Here is a 13,540-nt window from a genome sequence, read left to right on the forward strand (position 1 = left end):
GACCGAAGAAAAGGAAACAAAAGAGGACGAACCGCGCCGGAATAAGGTAGGTGATAATTCTGGACAAAATACTACACCGATCATTTTAAGAGACCGAACGAAGTGGACGAGAGTTTGCGCCGCTCTCAAAAGGAAGCACATAAACTGGACGAAGGCAACGTCAACGAGGGAAGGAATCAAAATCCAGCCGGAAACGGTACAGGATTACCGGGCAATGTACCGGTTCCTGAAGGAAGAAGGCCAGGAATTCCACACTCACCAACTCAGGGAAGAAAGGCGACTGAAGGTGGTGATCAAAGGAGTCCCGCAAGAAGTCACAGAGGAAGAAATCAAAGAAGAATTGCATCAAGAAGGATATCCGGCGGAAATGGTCCGTCGGATGAAAAATCGAGAAGGGAAACCACGACAGTGTGTCATCGTGGAGATTGGTAAGGATTACAAGTCGATATATAATAAAAGGAACATTTTAGGTCTGTGCGTCACCGTCGAGGCGCTGAGGGCGCGCACGGAGGCACTGCAGTGCCACCGGTGCCAATTGTTCGGGCACGTGCAGCGGAACTGCTTTGCAGAATACCGCTGCATGAAGTGCGCCGGCAATCACAGCACACACGAGTGCACGAAGCAAAGGACAACGGCCGCGAAGTGCGCCAACTGCGGGGGAGAGCACATCTCCGCCTGGAGAAGGTGTCCCGAGCGGCCAGGAATGGAGAAGTCAAGGGAACCGAAGAAGTGGGCCGAAATCCCGAAGAAGCCGCAACCAACACTCAAGGAAATTCAGCAGGAGGAAAGGAAGAAAAAAGAAGAGGAGAAACCACACTCCTCCAAAAAATCGGAATCAAAGTCCGCCCCAAAAACGGACACAGGTAAGTTAGCTGAAGAACTGTCATCTCTATTGATTCAATTTCAGGCTAAAAATCCAACGGATGAGGAAATCCTCCAATTCCACAAAACCATCGGTCGCATCATCAGGATGACCGCGAATTAAGAAGAACACTTTGAGTGGGAGTAAGAAAAAAGAAAAAATGAAGAAACAACTGGCGGACGGTTTGAAAATCGCCGCCTGGAACGCAGATGGGATCAAGAATAAGAAGCAAGAGCTGGAGCTCTTCCTCAAGGAGAAGGAAATAGATGTGGCCCTCTTAAATGAGACCCATCTATCAGGTAAGGACAGTTTAAAATTTCAACATTTTTATTGTTTTAGAAAAGACAGAGAAAACAGACAAGGAGGGGGTGTGGCCATTCTCATCAGGAAGAACATCCAGCACCACCCACTCAACAACACAGCCGCCAATGAAAACGTGGAACAAACCGGAATCGTGGTCTCCACGAAGAGCGGTAAACTCGCGTTGTTCGCGGTTTACTCGCCGCCAGGAGCACCAATCGACGAAGAGGAACTCGACGAAATCTTCAAAAGGAGGGAACCGACGATCGCAATGGGCGACTTCAACGCCAAACACATCGTCTGGAACAGCAAAATCACCAACACGCAAGGAAGAAAACTTTTAAGGTACGTAGAAAATCGAACACTCACCGTTATTTCCACAGATGAGCCGACAAGATACCCGCCTGGAAACTGTGGACAGCCGGACATCCTGGACATCGGAATCATCAAGGACATCAACAAAAGGTTCAAGCTGGAAGTGGAAGACGAGCTCAGTTCCGATCACAACCCGATCGTGCTGACGCTGGACGGAAGCCGAAAGCGAGAACCAAGGATCATCGAGAAGGTCAACTGGAACAAGTACGAAGAAAACTTCACCATCGAAGAAATCGACATCAACAACGGAGAAGAACTAGAAGAAGCAACGAAGAAACTTGAAGGAGCCATTCAATCAGCGATGGAAAAATCCAAAACGAGTAAGATTCAATATGAAATACCAGAGAAAGTTCGCGACGAGATCAAAGAGATCGTCAAGAAAAAAAGAAAAGCTAAAAAAGTGTTTCAGAGAACCCTCGCACCACAGGACAAGAGCGAACTCAACAGATGGAACCACGAACTCAGCCGGATTCTCAGGGAAGAAGAAAACCGGAAGTGGGAAAGAAAAATGGAAGAACTCAACGAAGAAGATCATCCACCATGGAGAATGGCAAGAGCACTGAGGAAGAAAAGAGAAGAAATCCCCCCCCTCGAAACGGAAACCGGAACGGCGTACGAAGACAGGGAGAAGGCAGAAGTTTTCGCGGAGAAGATGGAAGAACAATTCACCAACAACCCCTCACAGGACAGGAACTTCGAGATGGAAACCGACCAGAACGTCCAGCATCACCTCCAGGTACCAGAAGGGTACAGGATGGATGAAGCAACCGAAGAAGAAATCGAAAGAATCATCAAGGACCTCAACCCGAAGAAAGCTCCGGGAAAGGACGGAATCACCAACACGGCAATCCAAAAATTGCCACAGGTAGGTAAACAAGCACTACTGAAAATAACCAATGCAATTTTAGGTCTCCGGAAGTTCCCGGAAGCATGGAAGGAAGCAAGAATCATCATGATCCACAAACCAGGAAAGAAGAAGAAGGACCCCGCCAGCTACCGACCCATCAGTCTGCTCTCCAGTCTGAGCAAGGTAGCCGAACGAGTCATCCAAAGAAGAATTCTCGAAGTAATTGAAGAAAGAAAAATCATCCCGGAAGAACAACACGGATTCAGAAGAAGACACGGAACCATCCACCAAACAACAAGGATCACAGACTTCATCATCCAAGGATTCAACGTCTCAAAAGTGACAACAGGAGTCTTTTTGGACATCGAAAAGGCCTTCGACAGAGTCTGGCACCAAGGACTCGTCCGGAAACTTATCGATTTCCGGATCCCGTTGGCCTACGGTAAGTTAATCCACTCGTACCTTACTAATCGCTGTTTTCAGGTCAAAGTCAACGAAGAGGAATCCACCAAGAAGTGGAGCAAAGCAGGAGTCCCTCAGGGTTCTGTCCTAGGGCCGCTCCTGTATTTGCTCTACACCGCGGACGTTCCAACGACGGATGACACCGTCATCGCTACGTTCGCGGACGACACGGCCATCCTGGCCCAAGGAAGACACACCGCAGGACTCGCCAAGAAGATCAACACCCACCTGGAGGAAATCGAAAAATGGACAGAAAAATGGAAGATCAAAGTCAACGGGAAGAAGAGCAACGGAATCATCTTCACGAAGAGACCAATGAAGCACAAACCAATAAGAAGCATCAAGTTCAGCGAAGAAGACATCCCATGGAAGACGGAAGTCAAGTACCTTGGAATCACCATGGACCAAAAACTTGACTTCCAGAAGCACATCAACGAAGCGGAAATCAAGGCGAAAAGGATCAACCAGGAACTCTACCCACTCCTCAACCGCAGGAGTAAGGTAAGTATTGAAAACAAAATACGTATTTACACTTCTGTTATTAGGCCCACCATGACGTACGGAGCACCAACCTGGAACCAAGCAGACGAAAGAAGAAAGAAGAAACTCCAAATCGTGCAGAACAGGACCCTGAGGAACGCCATCGACGCCCCATGGTTCATGACCAACGAACAAATCCACAACGACCTGAAGATTCCACCCATTGAAGATGTCATCCAGAAGATCGCCAGGAGGCACTTCGAGAAGGCAGCAGAACATGACAACCCAACAATTCGGAAGCAAACAGAGGAAACCACCACGAGAAGATTCAAGAGGCCAAGACTCGCAATGGAAGAAGAATAGAAGAAAGAAGAAGAAGAAGAAGAAAAGGTCCCACACTGGAAACACAAGACCCACCGAAGAAGAAAGAAGAAAAACCACCGAAACAATAGGCCACCGAAGAAAACAAGAAGAAAGAAGAAAACCACCGAAGAAAAGGATCCATGACTGTGGAAGAACACGAAGATCGTGAGACCACGAAAAAGTAACCACAGACCAAATGATGATGATGTGCGGCGTTTTAGATCGAGTATACTCGTCGTAACGTGCACGTCGTGTCTGTCTCGTTTTCTGTTTTTAAACGTTTTTTTAACTCGACGACTAGAAGAGAATGCCACCCAAGACCAGCGGTAAGGCGGCCAAGAAGGCCGGAAAAGCTCAAAAGAACATCTCGAAGAGCGACAAGAAAAAGAAGCGCAGGAGGAAGGAGAGTTACGCCATCTACATTTACAAGGTGTTGAAGCAGGTCCATCCCGATACCGGTATCTCCAGCAAGGCTATGTCTATCATGAACAGTTTCGTGAACGACATCTTCGAACGTATAGCTGCTGAAGCCAGTCGCCTCGCTCATTACAACAAACGTTCGACCATAACCAGCAGGGAGATCCAGACGGCGGTGCGTCTTCTTTTGCCCGGTGAATTGGCGAAGCACGCCGTTTCTGAAGGAACCAAGGCCGTCACCAAATACACCAGTTCAAAATAAATCCTCCTCGAGCAGCTTGGAAGTTGGTTGGAAAAAAAAGAAAAAAAATCGGTTCTTTTCAGAACCACAAATTCAACTCGAACGAATTAAAAATTTTCGTCTTCATACTATATAAGTTCCTGAGAGAAAATATAAATAGTGAAAAATATATTTAAAAAAAGTTTGACATCAGAAATGTTAATAAAAAAAGAAAAGAGTAGAGACAACGGCACGCGGTGTTCCCAAGCGGTCACCCATCCAAGTACTGACCGCGCCCGACGTTGCTTGACTTCGGTGATCGGACGAGAACCGGTAGTTTTCAACGTGGTATGGTCGTTGCCTGGTAAAATTTTCCAAGATGGTACGTTGACGATTTTTTGTGATTGTTCGATCGTTTGGATGTGACATTTTTCGATGGTACACATGTCAGAAAATGTACAAGATTTAAAAGAAGAAAAAAAAAAAATTTTTTTTTGCGAGTCGTTTTTTAGTTTTTTTTTTGCGACAAAATGACGAAAAAAAAAAACTCGTATGAGGCGTTAAATTAAATTGTTCGTTTGACGATCTCAACGAGTCACTTGCGATTAACGTAATTTAAAATTTGAGAACTTACTTACTCACTTGCTTGCTTAGATGGAAATAGCACCCACTTGAAGTAAACGCCGACACGGACCGGAGATGAATAAACTCCGAACGGACGGGGTTAATTCATGAACTGACCGTAGTACGGTCGAAGGTTCGCCGCCGCCGCTACCTGCTTTCTTTCTTAGAACTGATAACAGAGTTGGTTTCTTTGTCTGTTCATTCATCGAAATTCCCACCACTCTGGCCGGGCCGGGCGGGGTGGGTGTGTGTTGTTTCATGATTTGTTCTCTTCTCGATTTATTCTTTTTCCGACGTCGTTCGATTCATAGAGATGTTTTCGTCGAAAGTGTGGTCGCGTTTACATTGCATTAAAATTTAATTTGTTCCAGTGCGACGATGAAACAAGAAAAAAGTTTCAAGTAAGTACGCACGCACGCACACCTACATATTTCATTTTTTAAATCTTTCGACGTTCGTAGTTTCTGCTCGAAATGTCGACTAATAGTAGGGAATGTTTTGTTGATTTGTTTGTTTTTCGTTTTTGAGAAGAACAAATGAAAATTTCGTTGGATTTCTGTCGACCGACGACCGACTGAAAATCCGCCGACATCGACGTAGTTTTATTTAGAGTGTCTGAAAAATGCAAACAATGCAAGATTTCCGTATTTTTGTTGGTTTGTGGTGTTTGGGGAGTTTTTTTTATGATTATAAAATGGTTTCGTCGAGAAAAATTGCTTCTTTCGCAATGAATTGGCAAGAAAAATTAAAAAACTCGTCCGTTCCCGTCGCTGGATGTTCGACGGTGGTCCGTCTGATTTTCCCTTTATTTTCGTAAAATTGACGAGAATTTCGCCGTCAAAACTGTTTTCGGTGATGTTTCGATGATGGGATTTCGTCGTGTGAGGTAATTTTTGAGGAAAAAATGTCGATTTTGCGAAAAAAGTCGTTCGAAAAGTCCGTTCGTCGTACAAATTCGTTTCTCATGGTCGAGTCCGAAATTGACATCGTTTTTTTTCCGACCTGTTCGTCAAGATCGTTTTCAAAAATCAACTCCTACGAAAGGCGAAGGTTTTATCTTCGTTCTTGAAAAAATTCGACCTTCTCGGACGTCATCTTCGACCGTTTGTGAATTTTTTTCCTACACTCTGCAGGTTCGTCGGTCGTCGCTCCGATCCGTGCTGCGTCTCTTTGCGAGGCGATTTTCGAAAAGATCGCACGTACTTTTCGACCGATTCGTTCGTGAAACTTGTAGAGGATGCTTCCAAGTTTGTCTGGTCGAAAGCGGAACTTTCCTGTTATTCGTGGAAAACGCGTAACGTCGGCGTCGAACTTGGATGTCATCTCCTTGTTTCGGAGGGTCTTTGTTCGAGTCGACGTTCGATCGGTCCTTGTTCGCTTTTGGAGGTCGGCTGGTCGTCCGGGAAAACTTGAGGTTATTCAGGAGGCCATCGCCGACCGAATCGCTCATGTTCCCGCACCCGGAGGCGGTGATCTTCGCGTAAAGAGAACGATGCCATCACGCGAAAGCTGTATTCGAGGCCCACTGAATTTTCTAACTCGACGAGAAGGCTCTCGTTTAGTCCGCGGTCCGCGCGTTTTCGAACGCGCCAACACTTTGACTTTGGCGCCCAATTCGTTCTGTAAAGTTCATTCGTTCTTTCACCGAAGAATAAGCCTACCTATAATAAAAAGAAAAAAACGCGCGCGCGATAGACGAAAATATGGCCGACGTAGAAAATCAAGCAGCTTCGACGGTCGCCGGTGCCACTTCCGGCTCCTCACCGGTGAAGAAGGAGAAGAAGCCCAAAAATCCGAGAAGCAAACCTTCTCATCCGCCCACTTCGGAGATGGTCACCAACGCCATCAAAGGCTTGAAGGAACGCGGCGGTTCTTCGTTGCAGGCGATCAAGAAATATGTCGCGGCCAACTACAAAGTCGACGCGGAAAAATTTGCGCCTTTCATCAAGAAGTACCTTAAGGGCGCCGTCGCATCCGGTTCGTTGGTCCAAACCAAAGGAAAAGGAGCTTCCGGTTCGTTCAAGTTGGCTTCTGCCGTCACCGGTGCAGCTAAGGCTCCGTCCGCCACGAAAAAGAGATCTGCCGCTGCGACCGCGTCGTCATCGGCGAAATCCAAGAAGACGGGCGTTGCTAAACGTTCCGTCGCGTCAGCGCCGACGTCCGCCGAAAAAGGATCCGCCTCAAAAGCCGGTAAGAAGGCCGCCCCCGCCGCTTCGGCCAAGTCTAAGAAAACTGCCGCCGAAAAGAAGAGCGTCGCCGTATCGAAGGCTAGAAAGGCTGCGTCCGCTCCCGAAAAGAAAGCCAGCGCCGCCTCCAGATCGCCCGTCAAACCCAAGACGCCATCGAAAGCGAAGAAATCCAACAAGGCCGGTCCAACCAAGAAACCGAAAGCGCCGAAACCGAAAACGGCCAAAGCCGTCACCGCCAAAGCGAAAAAAACCGCTTCACCCAAGAGAAAGAAGTGAAAAGTCGACGACGATGATTTAATTTTTTCAACGACGACGACGTCCTGGTGGTTTCGGGAACGTGCTCCGATCGTATATATCGACGTAGGGGCACCATCGATACAAATAAATGGCCCTTTTCAGGGCCACAATTATTTTCAAGAAACGAACGAAAGATTCGCTTGGACAATGCACATTCTGTTGAGGAGATACATACTTTCATTTGATTTTCTTGTCTATTCATTTGACTGTCGAAACAGTGTTATTACAAAGAATGATAAACTTTATTATATAATAATGTTTCAAATAGTCTCAGTTAAAAGAAAATTTAATGTGAAAGAAAAAAGCAAAAGTTTATCGTTTTATGTAAGTACGAATTTTGTGAATAAATCACATAACCTAACTTTTTTTTTTTTTTTTTTTTTTTTCAATCTCAAAAAGTTGCATGCGCGAACGATAAATTTTCAATTCGTTGGAAAATAATTGTGGTTCTGAAAAGAACCGATTTTTTTTTTCTTCTTTTAACACCTTCGAAGATGAAGAATTTGTTAATTCTAGATGGTCGGATCGGATGGATGGATGGATGGATGGAGGAAATTTAAGCCCTCTCGCCACGAATGCGTCTCGCCAATTGGATGTCTTTCGGCATGATGGTGACACGTTTGGCGTGGATGGCGCACAAGTTGGTGTCTTCGAAGAGGCCGACGAGATAAGCCTCGCTGGCTTCTTGAAGTGCCATCACGGCCGAACTTTGGAAACGGAGATCGGTCTTGAAATCTTGGGCGATCTCTCGGACGAGACGTTGGAAAGGCAGCTTGCGGATCAAAAGTTCAGTGCTCTTTTGATAACGACGAATCTCACGAAGGGCGACCGTACCGGGCCTGTAACGGTGAGGTTTCTTGACACCTCCGGTGGCGGGAGCGCTTTTTCTGGCCGCCTTCGTGGCCAACTGTTTTCTAGGTGCCTTGCCACCGGTAGATTTACGAGCCGTCTGTTTAGTTCTCGCCATCTCGGATATCGGATGAATCAAATGAAAAGAATTAACGTAGGTAGTGGCTTGCTTGCTTGCTTCGACCGAACGACCGACCGTACGTACGAACGTTCGAAAGTCAACTGAAAATTTTCGTCGCGCCAACGGCCGTTTTATAAACTCGATGAGTCATACGGCGACGCCATTGGTGGATTCGTTTTTAACGCGAGGTGGAGCTGCCGTAACTTATAAATAGTCCCGCGGAATGAAATTTTGACGTTAGTTCCATAACGAACTTGGTCGAAGCTACGTCGTTTTGTACGAAGAATTTCCTAATTTTATCAAGATGACCGGTCGTGGTAAAGGTGGCAAAGGATTGGGAAAAGGTGGCGCCAAACGTCATCGCAAAGTTCTACGCGATAACATCCAAGGTATAACGAAACCGGCGATCAGAAGATTGGCTCGTCGTGGTGGTGTGAAACGTATTTCCGGTCTCATCTACGAAGAAACCAGAGGTGTGTTGAAGGTCTTCCTCGAGAACGTCATCCGTGACGCCGTAACTTACACCGAACACGCAAAACGTAAGACCGTCACCGCCATGGACGTCGTCTACGCCCTGAAACGTCAAGGTCGTACCCTTTACGGTTTCGGCGGTTAATTTTATCATTTTATGACGTGTATCCGCATCCTCAGAGGAATAACAACAAACCCCCCGCAGGCAAGCAAACAAACAAACAAAAAAAAACGGTTCTTTTCAGAACCACAAAATAAATCAAACGAATTAAATATGTTGCTCAATTGTGTGTTTGTCTTCAAATCGAAATGAAAATCGTACGGAGTGAGTGATCATTTTAATTTGTGATCCAGGCGGCGACTTTGACAATTTTGACAGCAGTTTTAGGTTAGAATGACCATCGTTAAAAGAACGTTTTTGCCACGAAGAGTATATTTGAGGTTATGTCCAATATGGGGTAGAGTTACTCTCCTCAGACGTGACTTGAAACAAAATCTCATAGCAAATAAAACGATTGATTGTAGTATTACGGCTCACCGCTGACGACTGCTGCTGCAAGAAATTATCGAGACGGAGAGCACGTATAGGCGACCGGTGTGTGTGTGTATGTTCTTAACAGATTAATGTGCGAAATGTGAAGAAATTTACGACGAATCGGAATGTTTCTTGAATTAGATAATCAATAAATTATTATAGATAGAGTTGTCGAGTTCGTGCTTTAGTCGGGCATTGAATTTTTCTAAAAATTACGATGAAAAGTCGTAAAAATCATCTTTCTTGGTTGAATGTAATCGAAAATCTTCCGTTCAGTCTACGCTCGTATAATGAATTAATTGATCGGTTTAACTTTAAAATATCTAAAAGACTTTTTAACATGATTCTCATAGGTTGTTGTATTTTGGCGAAAAAATCAATTCGTTCGAGTTGAATTTTTGGCCCTGAGAAGGGCCGATGTGAAGATGGTTTTTATAAAAGTTTTTGTTTTTCGTTCGAGATGACGGCGGCGAAGAATTAAATTTAAGGCTTCTTTTCGGTCTTCTTGGGCAACAACACCGCCTGGATGTTGGGCAAGACACCGCCTTGGGCGATGGTAACGCCGGAAAGGAGCTTGTTTAACTCCTCGTCGTTCCTTATAGCCAATTGAAGATGTCTCGGAATGATACGGGTTTTCTTGTTATCTCTGGCGGCGTTTCCTGCCAATTCGAGAACTTCGGCGGCTAGATATTCCATTACGGCCGCCAAATAAACGGGAGCACCTGCACCCACTCTTTCGGCGTAGTTTCCTTTACGCAGAAGACGATGAATTCTGCCGACGGGAAACTGAAGTCCGGCACGACTGGAACGAGACTTCGCCTTTCCCTTCACTTTACCTCCTTTTCCTCTTCCGGACATGTTGTTATACGATATAAACAGCAAAACACCTACTGCGACTGACACGAAGCGCACTGACAAACGTACGGCTTGAAATAAATGCCGAACGCGGCGAAGGCTAGAAATTTATATGGTCGGTACAGCGCCATCTCGTTAGGGCAATGGTCGAACGACGAACTAAGGCGGAGCGCCTGTTTGTCGCTCGCTCGTTATAAATAGAGGGATTTTAGGTGTGCGGCGTTTTAGATCGAGTATACTCGTCGTAACGTGCACGTCGTGTCTGTCTCGTTTTCTGTTTTTAAACGTTTTTTTAACTCGACGACTAGAAGAGAATGCCACCCAAGACCAGCGGTAAGGCGGCCAAGAAGGCCGGAAAAGCTCAAAAGAACATCTCGAAGAGCGACAAGAAAAAGAAGCGCAGGAGGAAGGAGAGTTACGCCATCTACATTTACAAGGTGTTGAAGCAGGTCCATCCCGATACCGGTATCTCCAGCAAGGCTATGTCTATCATGAACAGTTTCGTGAACGACATCTTCGAACGTATAGCTGCTGAAGCCAGTCGCCTCGCTCATTACAACAAACGTTCGACCATAACCAGCAGGGAGATCCAGACGGCGGTGCGTCTTCTTTTGCCCGGTGAATTGGCGAAGCACGCCGTTTCTGAAGGAACCAAGGCCGTCACCAAATACACCAGTTCAAAATAAATCCTCCTCGAGCAGCTTGGAAGTTGGTTGGAAAAAAAAGAAAAAAAATCGGTTCTTTTCAGAACCACAAATTCAACTCGAACGAATTAAAAATTTTCGTCTTCATACTATATAAGTTCCTGAGAGAAAATATAAATAGTGAAAAATATATTTAAAAAAAGTTTGACATCAGAAATGTTAATAAAAAAAGAAAAGAGTAGAGACAACGGCACGCGGTGTTCCCAAGCGGTCACCCATCCAAGTACTGACCGCGCCCGACGTTGCTTGACTTCGGTGATCGGACGAGAACCGGTAGTTTTCAACGTGGTATGGTCGTTGCCTGGTAAAATTTTCCAAGATGGTACGTTGACGATTTTTTGTGATTGTTCGATCGTTTGGATGTGACATTTTTCGATGGTACACATGTCAGAAAATGTACAAGATTTAAAAGAAGAAAAAAAAAAAATTTTTTTTTGCGAGTCGTTTTTTAGTTTTTTTTTTGCGACAAAATGACGAAAAAAAAAAACTCGTATGAGGCGTTAAATTAAATTGTTCGTTTGACGATCTCAACGAGTCACTTGCGATTAACGTAATTTAAAATTTGAGAACTTACTTACTCACTTGCTTGCTTAGATGGAAATAGCACCCACTTGAAGTAAACGCCGACACGGACCGGAGATGAATAAACTCCGAACGGACGGGGTTAATTCATGAACTGACCGTAGTACGGTCGAAGGTTCGCCGCCGCCGCTACCTGCTTTCTTTCTTAGAACTGATAACAGAGTTGGTTTCTTTGTCTGTTCATTCATCGAAATTCCCACCACTCTGGCCGGGCCGGGCGGGGTGGGTGTGTGTTGTTTCATGATTTGTTCTCTTCTCGATTTATTCTTTTTCCGACGTCGTTCGATTCATAGAGATGTTTTCGTCGAAAGTGTGGTCGCGTTTACATTGCATTAAAATTTAATTTGTTCCAGTGCGACGATGAAACAAGAAAAAAGTTTCAAGTAAGTACGCACGCACGCACACCTACATATTTCATTTTTTAAATCTTTCGACGTTCGTAGTTTCTGCTCGAAATGTCGACTAATAGTAGGGAATGTTTTGTTGATTTGTTTGTTTTTCGTTTTTGAGAAGAACAAATGAAAATTTCGTTGGATTTCTGTCGACCGACGACCGACTGAAAATCCGCCGACATCGACGTAGTTTTATTTAGAGTGTCTGAAAAATGCAAACAATGCAAGATTTCCGTATTTTTGTTGGTTTGTGGTGTTTGGGGAGTTTTTTTTATGATTATAAAATGGTTTCGTCGAGAAAAATTGCTTCTTTCGCAATGAATTGGCAAGAAAAATTAAAAAACTCGTCCGTTCCCGTCGCTGGATGTTCGACGGTGGTCCGTCTGATTTTCCCTTTATTTTCGTAAAATTGACGAGAATTTCGCCGTCAAAACTGTTTTCGGTGATGTTTCGATGATGGGATTTCGTCGTGTGAGGTAATTTTTGAGGAAAAAATGTCGATTTTGCGAAAAAAGTCGTTCGAAAAGTCCGTTCGTCGTACAAATTCGTTTCTCATGGTCGAGTCCGAAATTGACATCGTTTTTTTTTCCGACCTGTTCGTCAAGATCGTTTTCAAAAATCAACTCCTACGAAAGGCGAAGGTTTTATCTTCGTTCTTGAAAAAATTCGACCTTCTCGGACGTCATCTTCGACCGTTTGTGAATTTTTTTCCTACACTCTGCAGGTTCGTCGGTCGTCGCTCCGATCCGTGCTGCGTCTCTTTGCGAGGCGATTTTCGAAAAGATCGCACGTACTTTTCGACCGATTCGTTCGTGAAACTTGTAGAGGATGCTTCCAAGTTTGTCTGGTCGAAAGCGGAACTTTCCTGTTATTCGTGGAAAACGCGTAACGTCGGCGTCGAACTTGGATGTCATCTCCTTGTTTCGGAGGGTCTTTGTTCGAGTCGACGTTCGATCGGTCCTTGTTCGCTTTTGGAGGTCGGCTGGTCGTCCGGGAAAACTTGAGGTTATTCAGGAGGCCATCGCCGACCGAATCGCTCATGTTCCCGCACCCGGAGGCGGTGATCTTCGCGTAAAGAGAACGATGCCATCACGCGAAAGCTGTATTCGAGGCCCACTGAATTTTCTAACTCGACGAGAAGGCTCTCGTTTAGTCCGCGGTCCGCGCGTTTTCGAACGCGCCAACACTTTGACTTTGGCGCCCAATTCGTTCTGTAAAGTTCATTCGTTCTTTCACCGAAGAATAAGCCTACCTATAATAAAAAGAAAAAAACGCGCGCGCGATAGACGAAAATATGGCCGACGTAGAAAATCAAGCAGCTTCGACGGTCGCCGGTGCCACTTCCGGCTCCTCACCGGTGAAGAAGGAGAAGAAGCCCAAAAATCCGAGAAGCAAACCTTCTCATCCGCCCACTTCGGAGATGGTCACCAACGCCATCAAAGGCTTGAAGGAACGCGGCGGTTCTTCGTTGCAGGCGATCAAGAAATATGTCGCGGCCAACTACAAAGTCGACGCGGAAAAATTTGCGCCTTTCATCAAGAAGTACCTTAAGGGCGCCCGTCGCATCCGGTTCGTTGGTCCAAACCAAAGGAAAA

At 45.4% G+C, this 13,540-nt stretch overlaps 2 non-coding genes across 2 annotated transcripts; both read right to left on the minus strand.

Annotated features, from left to right (window-relative positions):
• Positions 1-4,568: 4,568 nt before the first annotated feature.
• Positions 4,569-4,688, minus strand: LOC148165623 (5S ribosomal RNA). The gene has a single exon (XR_015771311.1). It is a non-coding gene; the product is annotated as a 5S ribosomal RNA (ribosomal RNA).
• Positions 4,689-11,153: 6,465 nt separating this feature from the next.
• LOC148165624 (5S ribosomal RNA) lies at positions 11,154-11,273 on the minus strand. The gene has a single exon (XR_015771312.1). It is a non-coding gene; the product is annotated as a 5S ribosomal RNA (ribosomal RNA).
• Positions 11,274-13,540: the final 2,267 nt, after the last annotated feature.

Source organism: Gnatocerus cornutus, unplaced genomic scaffold (genome assembly GCF_029298725.1).
Source record: "Gnatocerus cornutus isolate USDA-ARS CGAHR unplaced genomic scaffold, icGnaCorn1.1 ctg00000266.1, whole genome shotgun sequence".
NCBI lineage: Eukaryota > Metazoa > Arthropoda > Insecta > Coleoptera > Tenebrionidae > Gnatocerus > Gnatocerus cornutus.